The sequence below is a fragment of the Herpailurus yagouaroundi genome, unplaced genomic scaffold (genome assembly GCF_014898765.1).
Source record: "Herpailurus yagouaroundi ecotype Mexico unplaced genomic scaffold, PumYag 201, whole genome shotgun sequence".
Taxonomy (NCBI): domain Eukaryota; kingdom Metazoa; phylum Chordata; class Mammalia; order Carnivora; family Felidae; genus Herpailurus; species Herpailurus yagouaroundi.
The window spans coordinates 314789-338128 of record NW_024412432.1 but is presented as its reverse complement, the minus strand read 5'-3'; the positions used below and the strand labels follow the sequence as shown (position 1 = coordinate 338128).

General features: G+C 41.9%; 1 long non-coding RNA gene and 1 other non-coding gene across 2 annotated transcripts in view; both read left to right on the top strand.

The window, feature by feature from the left end:
- The first annotated feature begins 264 nt into the window (after window positions 1-264).
- The window catches only part of LOC121014159 (uncharacterized), a 34195-nt gene continuing 11119 nt past the window's right edge, over window positions 265-23340 (top strand). The window contains exons 1-3 of the long non-coding RNA XR_005783062.1: window positions 265-533; window positions 7695-7800; window positions 11726-11921. This is a non-coding gene — a long non-coding RNA (uncharacterized LOC121014159). The remainder of the gene's footprint in view (window positions 534-7694; window positions 7801-11725; window positions 11922-23340) is intronic.
- Window positions 4227-4332, top strand: LOC121014241 (U6 spliceosomal RNA). Its single transcript, XR_005783126.1, has one exon. It is a non-coding gene; the product is annotated as a U6 spliceosomal RNA (small nuclear RNA).

Sequence of the window (23340 nt, the reverse complement as noted above, 5' to 3'; positions counted from 1 at the left end):
TCGTGAACCGCGAGATCATAACCTGGCCAAAATCAAGAGTTGGATGCTTAACTGACTGAACTACCCAGGCACCCCATATAACCAATGATATTTTTAAAACAGGCCTGCAAATTGTTTGACACTCTTCTCTTCAACATGTGGAGCTTAATTCCTTGCCCCTGCAATGTGGATAGGACATGGTGACTCACTTCTAATGAACAGAAGTGATGCTGTGTTGATGTCCAATTCTAGGTCATAAAAAGATGTAGGTTCCACTAACTTCTCTCTCTTAGAATCTGTTTGCTCTGTAGGGAGCCAGCCATTATGTTATGGAGACATTCAAGCAGCCTTGAGGAGAACACACATGGTGTGGAAATGAGGACTCAAACCAACAACCAGTACCAACTTGCCAGCATTGTGAATTGGCCAGTATGCACGTAGGTCTTCCGGCCTTTGAAACCATCAGATTCCTGAAGCCCTGATCTGCATTTTGACTACAACCTTGTGAGAGAGCTGGAGGCAGAACCACTTGATTAAGCTGCTCCCACAAAACTGTAAGACATATTAATGTTTATTGTTATTTTAAACCAGTAAATTTTGGGGTAATTTGTTATATAGCGATAGATAATATCTGTCTTCAGGGTTAGTGGTTACATTTGAAGGGTATACTTCACAACTCTAAATGATTGAAATGTTTGTTTATATCTTATGTTCTAATCTGGAAAACCAGTATTGAGTGCTGTGTATAAGGCATTATTTAAATTAGAACATATTTAGGCCTGATAGTAAAAAGGGCTAGCAATAATACTATGTTATTAAATTTCTAGTTGTGTCTTCCCACTTTTGGACCCCCAACAAGTACAAAGTCTCCACATGTTCAGAATAGGTTTTCTATAGGGGTGATAGGTAAGAGAACAAATTACTGAGTAAGAATGAGAGCATCATAATAAAGTTATTTTGGGGGGAATTTTTCCATAGTAGCAAATCAAGGCACAAAAATGGAGGACGATGCTTGGCAAAGTGAAATAATAAGTAGAAGGAAACTGCCCCTTATTCAGGAAAACTTCTTAGCCTCTAACCAGTTGCATGTTGGGCTCATTATACTAATTTTGTTCTTACAAATGAGATTTCAAGTCCCTATAAATCATCTTGTTTATACTTTTGAAGCATCAAGAAGTCAGGTTGATACTCACTCAATGATAAATGTCTGGTTAGGACAATGCCTAACATCACCACAGCTGCTTCCCTAGCCAGCTACTTGTGCTTATGGGCCCCTCATCTTCAGCTTCCAGAGTTAGTTAGTTTGTTGTTGTTACAAGACACAAATCCTCCTACACACACTGAATGATCACACATAGCAATGCATGGCAATCATTCGTTTTGCTTTCAGTGAACTAAGAAATTTAACTCTCAGCATGATGCCATGCTTTGTAGCCCCTTTGCAAAAGGGCTTTCAGATTAGCCCTTTTGACATTAGCAGAAGAAAGCTGCACAGAGGTTTCCAGCTCAGTGTGTCCGTCTTCAGTGCCTCTTCTGCAGTCTTTCCATTCCATAATTTCAACAGTAAGTTTGTTAAATGAGCACTTCAAAATACATGATCATGAATAATTTTAAATGACTTAAACTGTAAGTACTAAGAGCAAATAAGCACTTGATAATGGATATTGTAAGAATTTCCCCTCAATAAATCATTAGTATTTTTCTCTACAGCTACTTGTGGTTTTCTCAGAGCATTATTTTTTTCTGAAAAGCAAGGAAAAGTTAAAAGAACAGGAATAAATACCTGAACAAGCAGGGTGTTGTTCTCCTTGACCACAGGCATGTTCTTGGTGCCTTTTACACACACAATGTGTCCTTGTGTGAGAACACACACCTTAGAGAGAAAATGAACAGGTATGGATGGTAATATGCGGTGAGTGGAAATTGTTCTTAGGCTGACAAATTTAAGATTCAACCATAAAACCCTTTATTTCAGGAAATACAAAAACAGAAGCTTTTTATATCAGGAGAGAATTTTATAAGTAGGAATCACAGTGGGAATTAATGCTTAATCATAATCATAGTAACAATAGTGATGGTAACTTTTAAAAACATGAAAATAACATGCTCCCCATCCCCAAATTTGAAGACCTTTCTGCATTAAGTGGAAGTGAGACCATCTTACTTGAGTAAGATGAAGGAACTCTGGAAAGATTTCTTTGTTAAACAAAGGAACTTTGGAAAACATAAGATGGAAGTAGATAATAAAGAATTGAGGGATGTAAGTACACATTGCTATGTTAATAAAGCTAAGTCACTCACATTCAGCTCCAGTTGGAGTTCTGACAGTGGACATGAAAAGAAATGAGCTGTGGCCAAGGGAAGAGGAGGTGAGGGTCACAGGGAGTGTGGTGCTGAGGAGAACACGAGGCAGAGGTGATGAAAGGCAGATTTGTAGATACAAAAAAAGGAAAACCTAATGGGGAGATGGGAGATGCCAGACTGAGGGACATTTTTGGTCACTGGAAACTTTGGCTCAGTGGTGCCAAGGCTGGACAGGGGTAGTGGTGGCAAAAGGACAGGTGTCAGAGGGTTTCAGTCTGTGACCTCAGGACAGGCGCCTCTCTCTCATCGCCTCCTCAGCCAAGAGCCCACGGGGTTATCTAAGCATGCTCTGATCTTGCAGTGGGAGCGTTATGCATTTCGTTCTTGCTTTGATCCGAGAGATTAGTGTGCTCTTTACCACCTTCTCCATGAAGAGGGTGGGGACAGTCAGGATTTAGAGGAAACCCGGGGGACCCGCCTACCAGATGCTATGCCTGGAGGCAGAGAGCATTCTAGCTTTTCCCCCAAGATAAAGTGAAATGGCAGAAAGCCAGGACAGGAACCAGCTCCCAGCCTGTGTCTGCACAAGGACACTCTGCAGTGGACACAGAGCCTGGGGGACAGTTCTTGGGCCCAGAGCTTTTTAGGGTTTTGTGTGTTACCAGGCAGTCTTGATCACTATGTGATACCTCTTCTCAGACTTTTCATCAGCCAGTGAGTAAACACACATTGAAAAACCAGACTGTACAATCAGTGCTAAGTGTTCAGTCATATTCAAGGGCTTTATAATCATAGGCCACATTTCTTTCTACTTTCTATGGCTTTGTCCAAGTGCACAGTGGCCAGAGAATCTTTGTTTATACCACTTCAAGGGTTCCATTATAATAGAAGTTGCCTCTGAAAGTGCAGCAGTTAATGTCATATAGAGCAAAATGAAATGAAAAGAAAAAGCCCCAACTGAGAGATATTGGACCTGCTGCTTGACCTCTGAATGTTTTCCCCTCATCTGTAAAATTAGGATACTGTTGTTGATGATGATGTTGATCCCTAGCTCCTGGTGTTATGAATAACACTTAAAGTGTGAAGGGTAATGTGTGTGTCAGCTGTCCTTGCTGTAACTCAGGGTTGGAGTCCTTGGTCCCATGAAAGCCTAGATCTGCTATTTCTGGCCCACAGCAGGGCTTCCTGGAGGTGAGCATGACGAGTTTTCTGTGAACTTGGTGGGTGCAGACAACCTCAGGTTCCAAGGGAAGCCATCTCCAGACCCCACTAGTAGCCTGATGGATGGTAGGGGCTTCTGTGCAGATATTGTGGGGCAGGATCATGCTTAGTGTCTTGCAGACTTGTGCCAAATAAGCTCTACTTTACATTAGTTTTTAGAAATTACAAACTGCTGCAGAGCTCTAACACTAGACTCAGTTGTTTTAAAACCTCAATAAATAGAATGAAAAGAAAACACACTATTTAAAGACTACCATGTATTTTCTTTTTTTATGAGAGGTAAAGCCCAAATTAGTAATTTTTCTATTTGAGAAAAGGGGGAAAAAAAACCCAAAACAAAAAACCCTCTCCAAAGATGAAGCCAAGATCCTACTCTGGAATGAAGTTTAAGACAATGCAGAATTTTATTGTTTTCTACAATAGTGCCAAGGTGGTCTTTACTGTGGGTAGAATTGCATTTCTTCATTGTTTCATTGATTCATTCATTCACTTACTCATTTAACTAGGATGCTCTGAGCTACTATGTGCCTACCACTCCTCTACATCCTGAGTTCTGCCCTAATGGAGCTCACTCACAATCTAGTGAGGGGAGCAGACACCAATCAGACAATCATGTCACTCATGTGACAAGGGATGGGCCTGGTCTTGGAAGGCTTCCCTGAATAAGTGACTAAAGCTAAGATATGCAGGATGGGTCAGACTTGATAGTCAGAAGAGGGTGAGTACTCACTTCAGCAGCACATAGACTAGAACTGGAACAATACAGTGAAGATTAGCATAGTCCCTGCATAAGACTGACATGCAACTAGTGACACGTTCTGTATTTTTGCATGACAACACAAATGTATTTAATGCTATTCAGCTGTATACTTAAAATGGTTGAAATGGTACATTTTATGTTGTGTCTATTTTACGATAATAAAACAGAGGGGGATGGTGTTGAGAAGGTTCTGCTGCAAGCAGAAGGAAGAGCTGGTAGACATGTCTAGTGAGACATTTGAGAGCAAAGCCAGCAAAGCTGGTCTGTCAAGATTTGAGGGAGGTGGTCGGTGGCCCAAGATGAAGGTGGAGTTGCAAGCAGAGGCATCAAACCTGGATATTGATGATCTGTGTCCTGAAACCAGTGGGAGATTGTGGAGACTTTCATCAGGGCAGTGATGTATTTGTATTTTAAAAAATTACCCTCGGGGTGCCTGGGTGGCTCAGTCAGTTGAACGTCTGACTCTTGATTTCAGCTCAAGTCATGATCCCAGGGTCTATGGGACCAAACCAGAGTCGGGCTCTGTGCTGAGCCTGGAGCCTGCTTACAGTTCTTTCCCTCTCTCTCTGCTCTTCCCTTCCTGCTTGTGCTCTTTCTCTTTCTCTCTCAAATTAAAAAAATAAATAAATAAATAAAAATCACCCTGGACTAGGGTGGAGACCAAGCAGAGGGGCAGCAGATGAAGATGATCAGTTAGGAAGCTGTCAGAGTTTTTCAGGAGGGACATACCCAATGCCAGTTGAACTAGGGCATTAGGGATGGAGAAAAGTGGATAGATTTGAGAAAATTCAGAGGGCATATGGCTGAACTCGATGGGTTGCTGAGAGGTGAGGGAAGGTGACCCAAGAGAGATTTCTGGTTTCTTGATAGATGGTGGTGCTGATGACTGGGACAGGAAGCACAGAGAGAAGGTGTTTGGAGAGGTGGATCACAGTTCTTGTTTTTGACATGATGAGTCGTGGGCCTTAGGAGCTTTGCTGCTGCCAGTACAAGAGCTCCTCCACATGGGCATTGACCCAGGGTTCACCGAGGCCCACACTGATTTCTGACAGTCTTTGGTGTTACTACCTGGCTCACAGCACAGTGCTGTTCCCTGAGGCATATCTGTCACATGCCTCACACCACTGAGATACTTCATGAGAAGTATCATGACCACTCCCAAGAGAAAACAGATGGAACGCCCAGTCTGCTTCATTCAGCAGGCTGGCCTGCTCCACTGGGCAGCTGACAAAAACAATTTCTTCTTCTAATGGCTGCTCCCAAAGAAGCTACATTGGCATTGTGACAGAATCTTGACAAAACTGTATGTGGTGTGGGTGGCAGATAAAACAGGGTTGTGTATACACAACTGGGATGCCATCTGTGTGTCCAACTCTAGTCCTTTAGATCCAAGGATGAACCATCATGAAGGCTTCTGAAATGTCAGCATATCAAGCAGATGCTGGCAATGAATGACTGAAGCAAAGTGTCATGTCTAGTCATGGGCTTGAATCCTTGGAACAGCTGCCTTTTCATTTAATGATTTTGGAAAATAAAAAAAATGTACACATTGGAGATCAATCCAGGCAGAAGTAACATTGTATTTTTGAGCTTCTCTCCTTCCTGCCTCTCTAGCCTCTCCATAATCCTGGGACTGTCTCAGACTCATTCTGAAGTAACTCCACTCTTTATTCATGCTCTGCTGATGAAAGATATGTAAAGGCTTCAATTGGACAACCAAATGTCAAGAAAACAACATTTTAAAAGGCTCTAGCTTTAGGACATACCACTTAGGCAACTAAGCATGTAATAAATGCCTATGATTAGTCACACATGCCTGAAGAAGTAAACACTGGCTGGCTTGAATGGCAAATTTGAATTATACTCACAGACCAAATTCTTCCATGGTATACAAAGGTGTACAGGCCAAATTCTGGGGTAAAATCAGAAATTGATGCTCCAGAAGTTACTGGTCATAACTGATTTAAAAGTGGATATGAGTATGAGATAAGCCTTACGGTTTAGTGCAAATATGTACTGAGGGAAACTTGTTAAATCTTGGCTGACAAATGTCAATTAAGATGACCTTTATGTGTCCTTGAAAAAATATAATAGGATGTAAGTGAGGGTTACATATAAACAAATATTATAAGCGTGACCAAGGAAAGATTCTACTATGAAAACAGAAGGGTGATAGTACATCTGGAGTGTAGGAAAGAGGGTCAAAAGGTGAGAATACATGGGCGTTTGCCTTTGTTCCAATTCCATACTCACCAAGCACAATTCTTTTATTTAATTTATCTCTGAATGTTGGCTTTGCTGTAGGTGGAAGAATTACCAAAAAACTGGTACAATCATTCTCCATCACCTAATCAAAACAGTCCTTGTTGTAAATTGCTATATTGTTACTCAGATTTATATAAATTCTTTGGTAAATTTGGTTGATGCTAGTCAGTTCCATAACCTTGAAACTGCTTTGATCTTCCCCCTGAGCCTACAATTTGTGGACTGGCAGTACATTTTGAACTTGTCAGCTAACAAACAGTATTTTGGTTTACAAAGAACATTTTGAATTTGACCATTTGGTCTATCTAAAGTCCCATTCCATATCAGGGTTGGTTTAAGTATTCCCTTACGTATGGCTCTTAGACAAAAGCTCAGTCTTTGTAATGTAACTATCCTCTTTTACCTCTTCTACAACATGGTGTCCTAAAGTATGAAGCTTGTTATATAAGGAATTTGCCTGGCCTTTGTCCTTCATTCCTAGGAATGAGACTAACTCCTAGGAATTTCCTGGGTAATAGGAATTCGTTACTCATAAGCCCCTTGGATTGTACCAGAGTTTATCTTAAGATGACTCAGAATGGAGGCTGGTCACCAGAAAGGCCAGCCATGTGATTGCAGGTTTGGTGCTTTGAGCCAGCCTGACCTCCTAGGAGGAGAGAGAAGCTTGATATAGAGTTCAATCACATGACCAACGATTCCATCAATCATGGCTATGTGACAAAATCCCAGTAAAAATTCTGGACACTGAAGTTTGGTAGAGCTTCCTGATTGGTGAATATATTGATGTGCTGGGAAGGTGATGTGCCCTCATTCCCTGGGGAGAGGGCATGGAAGCTCTGTGTTTATGACTCTTTCAGACCTTGCCCTATGTATCTTTTCATTTGTCCTGCCCTGATTTGAATCTTTTATTCAATCTTAAAATCTTAAAAACTGTGTTTTTAAGTACAGTGATTTCTTGAACTCCTTGAGTTGATCTAGTGAATTAGTGAAACAAAGGTGGAGAGTTGGGAATGGGAACCTCCTGGACTTGTCGTCATTTGGTCAGAAGTGCAGATGGCCTGGGGATCCCTGAATTTGTGGCTGGCATCTTAGTGGGGACAGTCTTGTTGGGTACCATGCCCCCTAACCTGTGGAGGCGGATGCTAACTCCAGGTGTTTGCATCAGATTTGAACAGAGTTGCTGTACACAAAGGCTGTACTCACGGCAGGTGCAGAGACGTACCTACGCTGCCCTGGTGTTCTCTGGATCCTTTCTGGGCCACATCCCCCAGGTAAGCTCAGTTTCTCTTACCTTCATTTCATTTCTTCATTCATGTCTTTTGTCTCTAGAGGCACATATGTATTGGGAAAGACTCATAAATATGTAAGTTGACATTTTTGGGTATTGCTACAGCATTGAAATAGCTTATAACTTTTTTAGTAGTTAAAAAGTCAAAATTTCTTAGGAGGTCTGAAAATCACATTTTCAACAACTTATGTCTGTGCATCCAGTATATGGGCGGTTACACAGGATAATGTTGAACCTGAGGGATGCCTATACACTTCTCTGAAAAATTAATTCCAGTATCAAGCATTGAAGGGGACATAAGGTACTACTTGTGAACACAGAAGCTCTGATGCCTTAAGAAACAAACTTCGGGGGCGCCTGGGTGGCGCAGTCGGTTAAGCGTCCAACTTCAGCCAGGTCACGATCTCGCGGTCCGTGAGTTCGAGCCCCGCGTCGGGCTCTGGGCTGATGGCTCGGAGCCTGGAGCCTGTTTCCGATTCTGTGTCTCCCTCTCTCTCTCTGCCCCTCCCCTGTTCATGCTCTGTCTCTCTCTGTCCCAAAAATAAATAAACGTTGAAAAAAAAAATTTAAAGAAACAAACTTCCGTCAACTCGTCACCCGGAGGAGGCAGAGTTGGGGACCAGCTCTCCCCCCACCCCTCACTACTCGTCTCAGCCTGCCACACAAAATTCCTTGAGAGCATGGTATCTGCTGCAGGCTCTTTTGCTCCATCTCTGGGGTATCTATTATCCTTGGGAGCAGCAGATGCTCCTGTGGCAGCAGCTGCCATTCTCCACCTCAGGCCGGGTACAGATTTCTCAACCCTGGCTGCAGGTTAGAATCACCAGTGAAGGTTTGGTAAAATGCCCACAGCTGTCCCTACCTTCAGAAAATCTTGTTTACCCAGCCTAGGTAATTCTGGGTTCTGCTGGACATGACCTCACAAGGTGCTGTGCCTTACGGTTGCCTGCAGCCTGCTTGTTTGGTTAACACCAGGGGAAAAAGTCCTTGTCTGGCTGTATCTCCTGATGCACCTATGGGCTGGGCACATTCTGTCTCATTCTTAGCTTTTACTACTAGAAAGAGAGGTGTCAGTTTGAAGTCCATCATCTAGTTTTGCAGTTCTAGCGAAGCATTGCTAAATTAACATTAAGAAAACCCACAACTACATTATTTAATGAGAACTCAACATAGTGCTGAAGATTTTATATGCATTTTCTTTTCCTTAGCCTTGTTGTTGTGAAATATGACACACATACAGAAAGAGTTTACAGAACAAAAATATACATCTGAAAGAATTATCACAAAGCAAACACTCATATAAATGTTGCTTATATTAAAAAAGAAATACAACACGGCTAGCCCTCCAGAAAGTACCTCCCTTCTCACCAACCCCACGTTCCCCATCAAAGGTAGCCTCTACTCTCACATCTAAAGTAATCACTTCCCTGTTCCTTTTGATTGTTCATCACCAAATTTGTCTTTCCCCAGTTGGGTTTTGTCTTGCAGTTTGTGAATTTCACAAACATGGAATCTCACACTATGTGTTCTTCCGTGTTCAGTTTCTTTTGCTGTATATCACATTTGAGATTCATTGTTTTATGCAGCAGAAATTAATTTATCTTTATTGACATATAACATTCCATTGCATGAAAATAAATCCACTTATCCACTTTACTGTTGAATAGCATCTGAGCCAATTCCAGATTATGATCATTGAACATTCTTGCAGACATTTCCTGATGTACATGGAATTGCTGGGCTGTGGGCCATGTTCATCCTCCATTCAGAAGACAATGCTGAGCTATTTTCCAGAGTGGCTGCATTAATTCTCATTCCCACACTATACTCTCACCAACACTTGGTATTGTCAGTCATCCTCTTGCTAGCTGTGCTGGTGAGTGTGAATGGCAGCCCATCATGGTTTTGCTTTGCATTTCCCAACACAGTGCAGTTGAATGCCTACCCTCTTCTATGTTCATTGGTTACCTGGGTGTCTTCCCCTGAAAAGTGCCTGTTCAGTTCTTTTGCTCATTGCTCCCCCCAATTCTCTGCTCATCTCATGACTTTTAGGATATTCTGGATGCAAGCCTTCTCTGTTATACATGATAAAACAGCCCCTTCAATGCAAGACCTGACTCCTCACTCTCCCAAGTGTTGTACTGAGATAAACTGAGGATGCAATTTTAAAGCAGACCATGTACATTTTCTCAAGTGATCCTTCCAAAATTCCTGAGGTAGAATTATTGTCCCCATCCTGAGAGTGAGGAAATTTGTGCTTACAGAAGTTAGCTACCATGTCTAATAAATGGCAGACAGATTAGCTCTCAGATCTGCCTGACTACAAAGCCCATGCACTTAATCCCCAGGCTCTACTAATAATGACTTTGTATTTGAGTCTTGGTCACATTCCCAGCAAGCAACACTTATAGATTTGTAGGTTTTGTAGATTTCTGTTTCTTTGTTAATCACTCTCCCAGCTATTGTTCCACACAGGATAGATACATATTGACTGTTGCCTATTAATTATTAAATATTTACCTAAATAATACTGTGAATTTAATCCTGGGAAAAGTCTTGGAAGAGAATGATTATTAGGCCACACTTGGTAAGAAGTTAGCTCTAGTTAACCTCTTTTACTTTTTTTTTTTTTTTTAAGCGTTAACTTATTTTTGAGACAGAGATAGAGCACGAAGCGGGGAAGGGGCAGAGAGAGAGACACACAGAACCTGAAGCAGGCTCCAGGCTCCGAGCTGTCAGCACAGAGCCCGACCCGGGGCTTGAACTCACAAACCCATGAGATCAAGACCTGAGCTGAAGTCTAACGCTCAACTGACTGAGCCACCCAGGCGCCCCTAACCTCTTTTACTTTTTAAATGAAGTTTTAACACTCAATCACTTAGCATGTTCTCCCAATCAAAAGACTTGACAGGAGAAAGACCAGTCAATGAGGATTCAGGTGACATCTTCTGGGACCCCCACCTGTCCGCTCAGCAACACAGGGTGCCTGCTTTGTGCTGCATTTGGGGGCACTTCACTGAGTGCTTGTGGCTGAGCTGGCAAGTGGAAAAGACAAGAATGATGTCAGAGTCCTGGTGTTTCATCCTATGTTCAGTGTGTGTCAGACAGACACAGGGCAGTGGAAAATAGTGGGATGGAAAAGGAATACCTGGCAAATGCAAACCAAAGAAAGCTGAATGGAAATCCCAATATTAGAATAACTCCAAACTCTGTGATTTCTTTGTTGCAGACAGCAAACATTTCCAACCCCGTCTGCCACCACATTGCTCAGTCCTGACATTCTCCCAAAGAGGAGTCCTTGCATTCTGATTCATTTTCAAATGGTCTTATAAGAAAGCTTAAAGTTCTTCCCTCTGCTTCTGGGTAAACAATGCCCGGTTGTGACCTGGATACTCTGCTAGGGTGAGGCCAGGAAGAGAAGGTTCAGCTCAGACCTGATTGTGAGTCATTGTCATTGATTCTGTTTTGCACCAAGACTCTATTCACAGCTGTGTATATGAGCAAATCCTCAGAGTCAGATAGTATATGTGTTAAAAAAGAAGCAACAAACCCCAGATGGAACCTATCCCCCCACCCCCAGCAAACCAAGACTTAATTACAGTTTCAACCTGTCCCAGGAATGTGACCTTTTAACAATCGGTCTGAAATTTACTCATCAGCACTTTGTGAGGTAATCTGCATGATACAAACCCTGCTGGGTCTTTCCTCCCAGCCTGAAACAATCTTTTTTGTTTTCTTTTGGTAATAACTTCCTTGCCAGGTCCTCCTTCCAGTAAAAAACCTTCCATTTGTACAACTCTTCCAGTATCTCTGTACTTGCTAGGTAGAATGCTGCCCAATTTATGAATCATTCAATAAAGCCAATGAGATCTTCAAACTTCACTTGGTTGAATTTTGTTTTTTAACAGTGTCATATTAAACTCTGGAGGGAAGAAGGGCACTTGTGGTTGACCTGGAAACAGAAATGGATCTGCCTGAAGTCTCCACCACTGGCGGAGGAGGGAAGACTGACTGGGACAGACGTCCAGGAGGTGGCACTGTGGAGTGTTGGCTTGGTGAACTTGATGACAGAGGGTGCCTGCAAAGTGAATTCTGCAGAAAAAGGTTAGTTGCTTGGTCTAAAAAGTTCAGCTTTCTCTTCCTTTCCCTTTTAAACTAGAGAAAGAGAAGAATACTTACAGAGAAACAGCTTATAAACTGGGGGGAGGAAAAGAATCAATGTTTAAGATGTTGATCCTTGTAAATTCAGTCTTTAGGACTGGTCCTCCCTTTGCAACTCACTCAACTTCCTGCATCGTGGAGCCCCTGGGTAGGGCCTCTGAGGGAGCCTTCCTTTGCACTGTATTCCTCAACACTTGAACTGGGTGTATGATACTATTTGAATTTTTAATATAGTGAAATACATGTGCAACTGCCCAACACCTGTTTCATGCTCTAGAGTGACTAGGATGCTTTCACAGACATGCATCAGCCCAGAGCAAGGGGTAGACTCCCTTCCTGTTCCTGCTTTGGGGCAGGGGCTCCAAACCTCTGCTGTGCCAGTGCCCGGGCACACAAGTTTTGACATATCTGTGCACCATCTGTTTTGTTATTTGCTAAATATTTTAAAATATGTGCTCACATTGTTTTATTTAAATAAATGCATTTTTAATGAAACAACTTTACATTTCTCAATCAGATTTTATCAATATATTAATATGTATACACATCTTTTAAGCATTTTTAAATATTCAGTTGGTTAAGTCCGACTCTTGATTTCGGCTTAGGTCAGGATCTTATGGTTCCCCCCGCTTTGAGCTCCATGATAGCAGTGTGGAACCTGCTTGGGATTCTCTCTCTATCTCTCTCTGCCCCTCCCTTGCTCCTGCTCTCAGATGAGACAGCATAAGGCAGACTGGGGGCAAAGTACAAGCTAGCACACACGCCCCCTCCCACAAGATGGGATATGTGTAATATTTCTCAGGAGCTCCTGGCTGTCCAAAAACAAAGGAAAGGACAGAAAACAGATGGTTAAACCATTAAGAGTCTCCCATCAGTTTACAAATATCTTAGTACAATTATAAAAAAAAAAAAAAAAAGATGGACTCTTATCAATAGCCTAAAGTCCAAGAACTCCCTACTGTCATAATGTTAATGCTTTGCTAGAGGGAAAAACAACCTTAGCTTGACAATAGCTAGGCCTCCAGTAATCTGTGAGTCTTTATCATATGAAAATCTCTTTGGAAACTTCCCTTTTGACTTTACCTCCCCTAATTCCATAGTATATAACCAGTCACTCTTCACAACTCCAGTGCAGCTCTTTCTGCCCATGGGTGCTGTCCCCATGCTTTAATAAAATCACCTTTTTGCACCAAAGACTTATTCAAGAATTCTTTCTTGGCCATCAGCTCTGAGTCCCACCATCACCCCAAAACCCCATCACTCTCTATCTCTCAACAAACAAACAAACAAACAAACAAGCAAAAAAAAACCCCACAACTTACTCCCCTGCTCTCTCTCTCAAAATAAATAAATAAACTAAAAAAAAAAAAAAGCCTTTGGGGCACATGGATGGCTCAGTCAGTTAAGCATCCAACTTTGGCTTAGGTGATGATCTTGCAGTTCGAGAGTTTGAGCCCTGTGTCAGGTTCTGTGCTGACAGTTCAGAGCCTGGAGCCTGCTTCAGATTCTGTCTCTGTCTCTCTCTGCCCCTCCCCTGCTCACATTCTATCTCTTTCAAAAATATATAAACATTACAAAAAAATTTTTTTTAAAAACGAAAAAAGAAGCCTTTGACCACCATTGGTCTGATTGCCACACAGTAGGCACTGGTGAAAAATAAACAAAAATTGAAAATACTGGTTACCAATTGCAATCAAGTAAGGAGACCCCTCACCCAAGGATTCTAAAAACTGCACCACCTGCCTGGGATTGAATAGGACTTTTAAGGAGCCAGCCCATATTTATTACACTGGGGTGCTGCCTGAACTTCAAGGAGGTATCCAAAGAGATGAAAAATTTCTCCTTGGGAAGAACTGTAATATATTTGGGGACCAGCCAAAAACAAATGATATTTAAAATATTGACTCCTTGGCAGAAGTTCACAGGCAGGGGCATCTGATCTGTTAAAGTCATCACCTCAAGAAGTGTCCTTCTGAAATTCAATGTACTTATACACATCCCACCATCCTACCCACCTGCCTCTTTCTCAAGGGAGCAGGATGTGTGGGATCTAGAATACTCCATATCTCCATTTATCCCAGTTACTCCAGTATGCACTATTCTAATAAAAAACTTCGTTGTAGGGGCACCTGGGTGGCTTAGTTGGTTGAGCATCAGCTCAGGTCATGATCTTGGGGTTCACAAGTTTGAGCTCCATGCTGGGCTCTGTGCTGACAGCTCAGAGTCTGAGCCTGCTTCAGATTCTGTCTCCCTCTCTCTCTGTCCCTCCCCAGCTCACACTCTATCTTTCCCTCAAAATAAAAAAAACAAAAACAAACAAACAAAAAAACCCACTTTATTTTGAATGGAAACATTTCTAAGACTGTAAATTCCAAAGGCACAAAGAAAGGAAAGAGAAAAATACCCTAATTAAACCTCAGCTGAGAAGAAAACCCCCTCTGGCAGATGCACTGTGACCACAGTATACACATGAAGAACCTCAGCATGGGCTAAAGCCAGTGTGGAGGTCAGAAGTCAAGGTGACCTTGGCTCCCAGCAGACTGGATCTAACTGCTTAAACCACACCCTTCCACCATCACCTCTTGTCAACAGGCCTCCTGCCATAGTAGCAAACAGTAAGCACAAAGTGCTCCCTGCCCTGTTGGGGTTGTACTTGGGGATATAAACACAAGTACAAAGAAAATGGAGGGGACTATGCATTTGATCAAGAAGAAAGGTGATCAAGAAGATAAGGCAATAATGGAAAACGTACACTGTGGACTTTAATGCTAAAATGTTAATAGCTAACATTTATTGCAGACTTTTGATGTTTCAGTGCTGTTCAAACACTTTGCTGATGAAATCTTCACAGCAGCTCTAAGAAGAAGGTATTTTAGAGATGAGGAAACTGAGGCTCAGAGAGGTTAGTGACTTGCTTAAAGTCTTCGGTTTGGAAAGTGTAGCCCAGGACTCTCACCTGGCAGCTTTTGGGCTGTCTGGCCTCTCCAAGCCCAGACCACGTGGGATTGGAGAGTCCTGATGCATATTAGCATGTTAAGGAGTCTGAGAAGTTCAGCAGTAAACACTTAAAATCAAAGTTGTTTATAGTTCTTCAGTTCAGAGTTTCTCATACTTAGTTGACAATAAACCCCCTGTCCCTGCCTTTTAAAATGAGATTATTATTCTGCAAAACATATAAGGAAGTGAGAAAGGCCTCCGTGGGCATCTCTGTGTAGGAATGGGAGGAACGTCCCTTCCCAGATCAGCTGCTGACCTGCCTGTCTCCAAGTACTCCTGTCTCTGGCCAACCAGGCTCCTGGCATTTGTCAGGCTTGAGATTAGCCACTGAGGCCAGACAACTGGGCAGGATCACTAGGGTGCCACCTAGTCAGGGCCCTGAGGCCAGTGCCTGTATACAGGGGGCTGGGCCCTGAGAAGGACTTTTTTAATTATGAGATAGAGAGACTACAGTGATTTGAGGGGTATGGGAGGAAAAGGAGGGTATACATATATCAGCTCAAAAAATCAAAGGATACAGGAAATAAAGCTGGCTCCAGAGTCCAGGGACCAAAATAAAACCATCTGTCAACTTTGCTTTCCTCTGTATTGGCTTCATTCTTGGAGAACACTCTCCCTGTGGTGACTGACAGAAGTTCCAGGCTTTAGTGTTGACAGACCCTATAGTTCCAGGCCAGGCCCCAGCCCTGCCTCTCTCTGGACCCATCTGAATCATGGGCCTTCCTGAGCTGATCTCTGGTACTTCTTTGATTTGCCAGGATTGTGTGATGGGCTGAGGTGTGGAGTTAGCCCTCCTTTTTTCACATGAAAGGTGAGTTGAAGATCTGCATCTCCCCTGCAGATACAGCCTGTTTTCTAAGGGTGCGGGTCAGTGGCTTGTCAGGCAAAACCCACAGCTCTGCTATTGGAGGTGAGCAGGGAGGTGGCTGTGAGGCAGGAGGTGTCGACTTTATGGGTGATTCTCTTCTTAGAGTTTATCCTATATGGGTAATTGGACACACATGCAAAAACAAACAAAAGAACAGCAAAAAAGCCCCAAGAAAGCCAAAAAACCCCCAAGCTATCCATTTAGATAGATAGATTATATTTATTGGAATGTTGCTGATTGTAGTGAAAAGTAGAAAGTCTATCAAAAGAGAATTGTTTAAATGAATTAGTTTCATTTGTTGGAGAGAAAGCATTTCTTACACACTTGAAGATCCTTCTAGCTTGACTAAGAATCAATTTGGTATGAGACAGATTAACAGGAGAAAATCATATTTAACAGTGTACATGTGGGGAATCCACACAGACATGGAAATTCCAAAGACAGGCAACATGTTTATATGAGCTAAGGAGAGGGGCAGGGTCTATGGATACAAAGGGGAGGAAGGCCATTAGTAGGAAGGTGAAAGGAGATGTCTAGAAAACAAAGGTTGTTCTTATATAGTTAAGTTCTTAGGTAAAGAGGAATCTCTGTTAATAGGTCTCATCCTGACATAGGCAGGCAGTTGAGGGGGAGGTAAAGATGTTTTCCTGAATCTGCTGGGTTTGATTGCTTTTAAGTCAAAATAATGTTCATGCTGAAGTGGCCCATCTTGGGGCAACCTGCCCTTGTCCCCTACACATCCAAATATTATGCAACTGACAAAAAGAGGATGTATAACTGTAATTGTCAATTTTTGGATGTCCAAAACATATTGTTGAATGGAAAAATAGCTTACAAAAATTATTTGTGACAAGAGTCCACTTTTGAAAACTATCTTTTTTAGTTTATATGAATAGAGAGATGTTTGATAGTGTGATAGGGAATGATAGAATTCAGTAGGCAGAAAGGGAGAGCCTAGGGCTTAAAGATTTCTCGGTGAGGAAAAACACAAATTTTAAAACACTTCTTCTGGGAATGTCTGACCTCAGGCAAACTCCCTCAGGTGTAAAGTTCTTCTTAAGAATGTAACAGACACCACCTATTCCCCCTCAGGGTCCCTCAGGAATTTGACAAACAAAAGACCTGAATAAAAATAAGTAGACCATAAAAAATGTAGAACCCACGAGGAAAGTTATGGCAGTAGACCACCTCTCATACAATAGAAACTAGTTAATCAAAAAGGAATGACTAGGCATTTAGAGTTACCTAGCCACTAAGAGTAGACCCTAAGAAGGAACAAGGAGGAGGTGAAGGGGAATGACCAAAAGCCCTATAAAACAAAGACCCTTGCCTAAAGTCCTTGGTATTCACTTTCTTTCTTTTTTTTTTTTAATTTTTATTCAATTAATTTTAATTTTAATTTTTAATTTTTTTAATGTTTATTTATTTTAGAAAAACAAGCCGGAGATGGGCAGAGAGAGCCAGAGACAGAATCCGAAACAGGCTGCAGGCTCTGAGCTGTCAGCACAGAGCCTGATGCGGGGCTCAAACTCATGAACCATGAGATCATGACCTGAGCCAAAGTCAGACACTTAACCGACTGAACCACCCAGGTGCCCTTATTTAATTTGTCTTTTTAATTTACATCCAAGTTAGGTAGCATATAGTGCAACAATGATTTCAGGAGTAGATTCCTTAATGCCCCTTACCCATTTAGCCCAACCCCCTCCCACAACCGCTCCAGCAACCCTGTTTGTTCTCCATATTTAAGAGTCTCTTATGTTTTTGTCCCCCTCCCTGTTTTTATATTATTTTTGCTTCCCTTCCCTTATATTCATCTGTTTTGTATCTTAAAAGCCTCCTATGAGTAAAATCATATGATATTTGTCTTTCTCTGACTGACTAATTTCACTTAGCATAATACCCTCCAGTTCCATCCACGTAGTTGTGAACGGCAAGATTTCATTCTTTTTGATTGCCGGGTAATACTCCGTTGTATATATATACCACCTCTTCTTTATCCATTCATCTGTTGATGGACATTTGGGTCCTTTCCATACTTTGGCTATTGTTGATAGAGCTGCTATAAACATTGGGGTGAATGTGCCCCTTCAAAACAGCACCCCTGTATCCCTTGGATAAATACCTAGTAGTACAATTCCTGGGTCATAGGGTAGTTCTATTTTTAATTTTTTGAGGAACCTCCATACTATTTCCCAGGGTGGCTGCACCAGTTTGCATTCCCACCAGCAATGCAAAAGAGATCCTCTTTGTCCGCATCCTCACCAACATCTGTTGTTGCCTGAGTTGTTAATGTGAGCCATTCTGACAGGTATAAGGTGGTATCTCATTGTGGTTTTATTTGTATTTCCCTGATGATGAGTGATGTTGAGCATTTTTTTGATGTGTTGGTTGGCCATCTGGATGTCTTCTTTGGAGGAGTGTCTATTCATGTCTTTTGCCCATTTCTTCACTGAATTATTTGTTTTTTGGGTGTTGAGTTTGCTAAGTTCTTTATAGATTGTGGGTACTAACCCTTTATTTGATATGTCATTTGCAAATATCTTTTCCCAATCTGTCAGTTGCCTTTCAGTTTTGCTGATGGTTTCCTTCGCTGTGCAGAAGTTTTTATTTTGATGAGGTCCCAATAGTTCACTTTTGCTTTTGTTTCCTTTGCCTCTGGAGACATGTTGAGTAAGAAGTTGCTGCGGCCAAGGTCAGAGAGGTTTTTGCCTGCTTTCTCCTTGAGGATTTTGATGTCATCCTGTGTTACATTTAGGTCTTTCATCCATTTTGAGTTTATTTTTGTGTATGGTGTAAGAAAGTATAAGAAGGTTCATTTTTCTGCATGTCGCTGTCCAGTTTTCCCAGCACCACTTGCTGAAGAGACTGTCTTCATTCCATTGGATATTCTTTACTGCTTTGTCAAAGATTAGTTGGCCATATGTTTGTGGGTCCATTTCTGGCTTCTCTATTCTATTCCATTGATCTGTGTGTCTGTTCTTGTGCCAGTACCATACTGTCTTGATTATTACAGCTTTGTAATACAGCTTGAAGTCCGTCGGTATTCACTTTCGAATGCCCCCTCTCTGTAAAGAGAGCTTTCATACTATTCTTACTTTCTAAGCTTATACTCTAATAAACTTCTGCCTGCAGCTCATTTTATTCTGCATCCACCTCTTCATTCTTTGAAGCAGCGAGACAACAAATCCCGGGTATTGAGGTAAAAAATCTGGCAACAAGCTTTTAAAATATTAACAGTGTTTATTGTTGGGTGGGGGGCTTTGGGTAATTTTTATAAGCTTTTGCTTTTCTAAATTTTTACCATAAACATGTATATTTTTGTAATTGGAAAAAAATGCCATTATTTATTATTCAAAGAAAACTCATTATTTTCTAAGCTAATATAAGATGCCTGGTGTGAGAGAATCCTATTGTTTTCCTTTGGAATCTGTATGTTCTCAAGGAGCATACTGGCGAAGCAGGGGCTGAGGGGATTGACTGGAGCTCCTCCTTCTTCTTCCATCCTTGCTGTGGTGGTCTGGAGAGGCCTGGCTCCATGCCTCCCTTGCACTTTAGCAGTGCTTATCGTGCTGGGGGAGGGGCCCACCTGAAAGTAACCCTCCAATTTACCCAGCAGTCTTTGGGTGTTGCCCATCTCATCTGATGACTAGGACAGTAAATCTTTCTAACCAGTGTCTCTCTCCCTCTCCCTTCTCCTCTCCATTTATGATAGCTCCCATGCAAAGCCTCCAAGTGCCATTGTGTCTCCTGGCTGGGCACACCCATTTCAGCTTGTCTGTATCATAAACAGCACAAGGACTTGGGTACTGGGCTGGAAGTCAAGGGCTCTTCACAGTTTTAACTTTGAATTGCTTTGTGAAAAATACACTTTGTGTTCTAATTTCTTCCTTCACTAATACTGAATCATTTGTCCAACAGACAAAATGATCTTTTATTACTACTCATTGGCAAATATAAAGCTGTGGTTTAAATTCAGTAAAGCATTTTTTGAGCAGCTGAGCTCACCTCTAAATTGGCGCATTTCAAGATTTTGCTATTTTTCAGTCTATATCTCTGCAAGGTTATTAAAGGAAAAGTGCTAATTAATTTCAAAATAAAAAGCTAGAACTTTAAAGGTATTTACCTTGAGACAGGGCATGAGGCAAATTTGCTGCTGTGTTTTTCCCAATATTTCATCACTTTGACCACACTATTATTTGTACTTCCACTCACCTTGAGCAGAATGGAGGATCACATAGGGGTATATTTTCCAAATCAGGCTGTTTGCATAATCATAGTTTTAACAAAGACAATCCCTAACATCTGTAGAGTGCATTCTCCACAGGGCTGCCAGGGTTGTTTTACTCAGTTACTAAGACAAGTTCTTAGCAAGTTACTGCCCTGCTTAAAAACGTTTGATGAGTCTCCATTGCCTTTGTGCTAAAGTCCAAACTCCTTAGCCAGCATTTCAAGAGCCTCCCACTTAACCTCAACCTACCTCTCCTTTCCCTCCCTCAACTCCCCTGCTGACAGCACAGTCCATTCTCTCTTTCAGGATCTGATCTCACCCCCTCTGTGAGACCTCTACACCTCACTGAGGCCAGACCATTCATAGCACCTCACATGCCCTTCTTATGGCCATACCACCCTGACTCAGTTTCCCCCGTTTATTGAAGTATAATTCAATAAACAACCTCTGAATTCACTTCCTGCTACTTCTCCTTTAATCTGTTTTCCCAATTGCAATCAAATGATCATTTAAACTTGCAGGTCTGCCAAAACCACTGCTTATATTGAAGTATAATTGACAAGTAAACATTGTATATATTTAAGGTACACAACAGTGATGTTTTGATACATACATACTTTGTGAAATGTTTACCACAATCAAGCTAATTAACGTCTCCATCACCTCACATAAACCTTGTGTGTGTGTGTGTGTGTGTGTGTGTGTGTGTGTGAACACTTAAAGTCTTTTCTTTTAGCAGATTTCAAGTATACAATCCAGTGTTATTAACTACAGCGGTTGCCAGGGGCTGAGCAGTGTCAGAAATGGAGATGTTGGCCAAAGGGCACAAAGTTTCAGTTGTGCAGGATGACTAAGTTCTGGTGATTTAATGTACAGCCTGGTGACTGGCTTGGTTTTAACCGTTTGTCTTTTCCACTAGATCCTATGCCCTTTGGGAAGGCTGTTTCCCAGTCTGGCTAATTATCGCGATCTCCTGGAAAGCTTGATAAAAATACAAAATTTCCAGAGTACCACACCAGACCAACAGAATTAGAATCTCTGGGAGTGGAGGTGCACCTGGGTGGCTCAGTCAGTTGGGCGTCCAACTTCAGCTCAGGTCATGAACTCACCGTTCCGGAGTTTAAGCCCTGCGTCGGGCTCTGTGCTGGCAGCTCAGGGCTTGGAGCCTGACTGCTCAGAGCCCGGAGACTGTTTTGGATTCTGTGTCTCCCTCTCTGTCTCTGTCTGTCCCCCACTCATGCTCTGTCTCTCTCTCAAAAATAAATAAACATTAAAAAAAAAAAAAAAGAATCTCTGGGAGTGGAACCCAGGGATCTATAAATTCAAAAAAGTGACTCTGACCAGCAAGCAGGCTTGGTTACTACTGCCCCACATGAACCACCATCCATTCAGCCTTCCTGATGTGACAGCCCAGGTGGTTGGCAGAAGGGCAACGCACAGCGACCCTCCGAATGGGAAGCTACTGGTATCCCTTCTGTTACTCAGGACAAAAAAGAAACCTTATATCCAGCTGGTGCCACGCCTACCTGCCCATCCTCTACCTAAAGGAAAGATAGCCCATATATTTCCCAGCCAAGGAGGGGAACAAAAGGGTTCGAAATCCCCACTCTAGCAACAAAGGAATGTATCCATGGATACAAGTTACTCCAGCCCCTAGGCCCACTTGGCCCCCAGGAGGCATTCCTAATGATAACTGGATCTGGTGTGTTAAGTTACGGAATGGTTCATTAGTTCCTAGGTATACCTTGTCTCTCTGGGAGCACATAGGGCGTGGATTCCCAGGGCCCTCTTGGCTCTCTCCTGGCACCCCAGACCAAAGCGAATACTTTTGTTCCTTGTACCGCAAATGGTTCAAAGGAACAATTAAGAAGTCATGTCCCTGTAAATGTTCCACTTGAGGTGTTGAGAGTTAGATGACCTTTCGTGAAAACAGCAAAGCAAATGCTTTATAAACTACAAATAAACGTAGATACATAATGAAAGTAGTATGAAGAAATTAATCAATAAACAAAAAAGCAGGAGGAAACGTTACAAAGAAATAAGCATGAAGTTCTTTAATGGGTGATTACACAAAGGAACATTTTTAGAATTAGGTAAAGCCGAGAAACAGATGACGCACTCTACAAGGAAATTGCTAACACATATAATGCCACGCTTGCCACAATAAAGTCACCAGTCTAACACACTGCTGTTGTTTGTGTCCATTTGTTATTCTCGCCGATGCCATTCATCCTTCAGGGACCCCTGGACCTGCTGGAGCTGGACTCCGGCAATTTTCTGTGAGCCCAGCCTAGTGAGAGCCAGGAAGATATAGGACGAGGAAGAGAGGTGAGGTACATAAGGTCTTGCCTTGTACCAGGTCCTGCTCTACAGGCTTTTACATCTGCTCATTTAATCCCAACCACTGTGAGAAATGGGGGATAGTATGCCCATTACTATAGTTAAGGAAAGCATAGCTCAGGGATTTCACCCTTGTTCCGAGGAGGTAGGTCTCCAGGGGTGACAGATCCAGCTGTGCTCTCTCTAAGCTCATATTCTTTTTACTTAACCCATGTTAATTAAATGTTAGTTAAAATAAGTTAACATTTATATTTTTATAGTCTCCATTCCTTGCTCCCCTACATTCAGTTAACTGGCATGACCTGTCCACTCTATCTGCTCAAACCTGTTCTTGGCCATGTAGACATTGGAAACAATCTCTTAATTCACTTCCTGCCACTTCTCCTTTAATCTGTTTTCCCAATTGCAGTCAATTGATCATTTAAACTTGCAGATCTGCCAAAACCACTGCTTAGAGTATGTTTCACCACATATAAGGTTTTCATTTTTATGTAGACAAATATGTCTACTTTTTCCTTATAGCTTCGAGGTTTTCAGACTTGATAATGGATGTTTAAGCAAGCCATCCCTGCCTTCTAGACTACTAATGCAAATGATAATTCATGGGTCAGGTTTTATAATGTATAGTTATAGACTTAGAAAGGCAAACCTTAGAAAAATTAAGTCTGACTAAATAATTCACAGATGAGGAAATTAATAAACAAACAAGTGAAAAGAAAACCCCAACACTAGTGGCCAAAGAAATCAAGTGACGTCATCCCTCAGATCAGAAAATACAAAGAGCAGCTATGACACTTATTCCTGGCAGTGATATGGGGAGAAGGGTGAACTCTTATTGACTGCTTGTTCAGATGGGAATTTTGCCAGCCTGTCTGGAAAGCATTTTATAAGTAGGAACTGCAATACTGTTTGTTCTCATTTCCCAT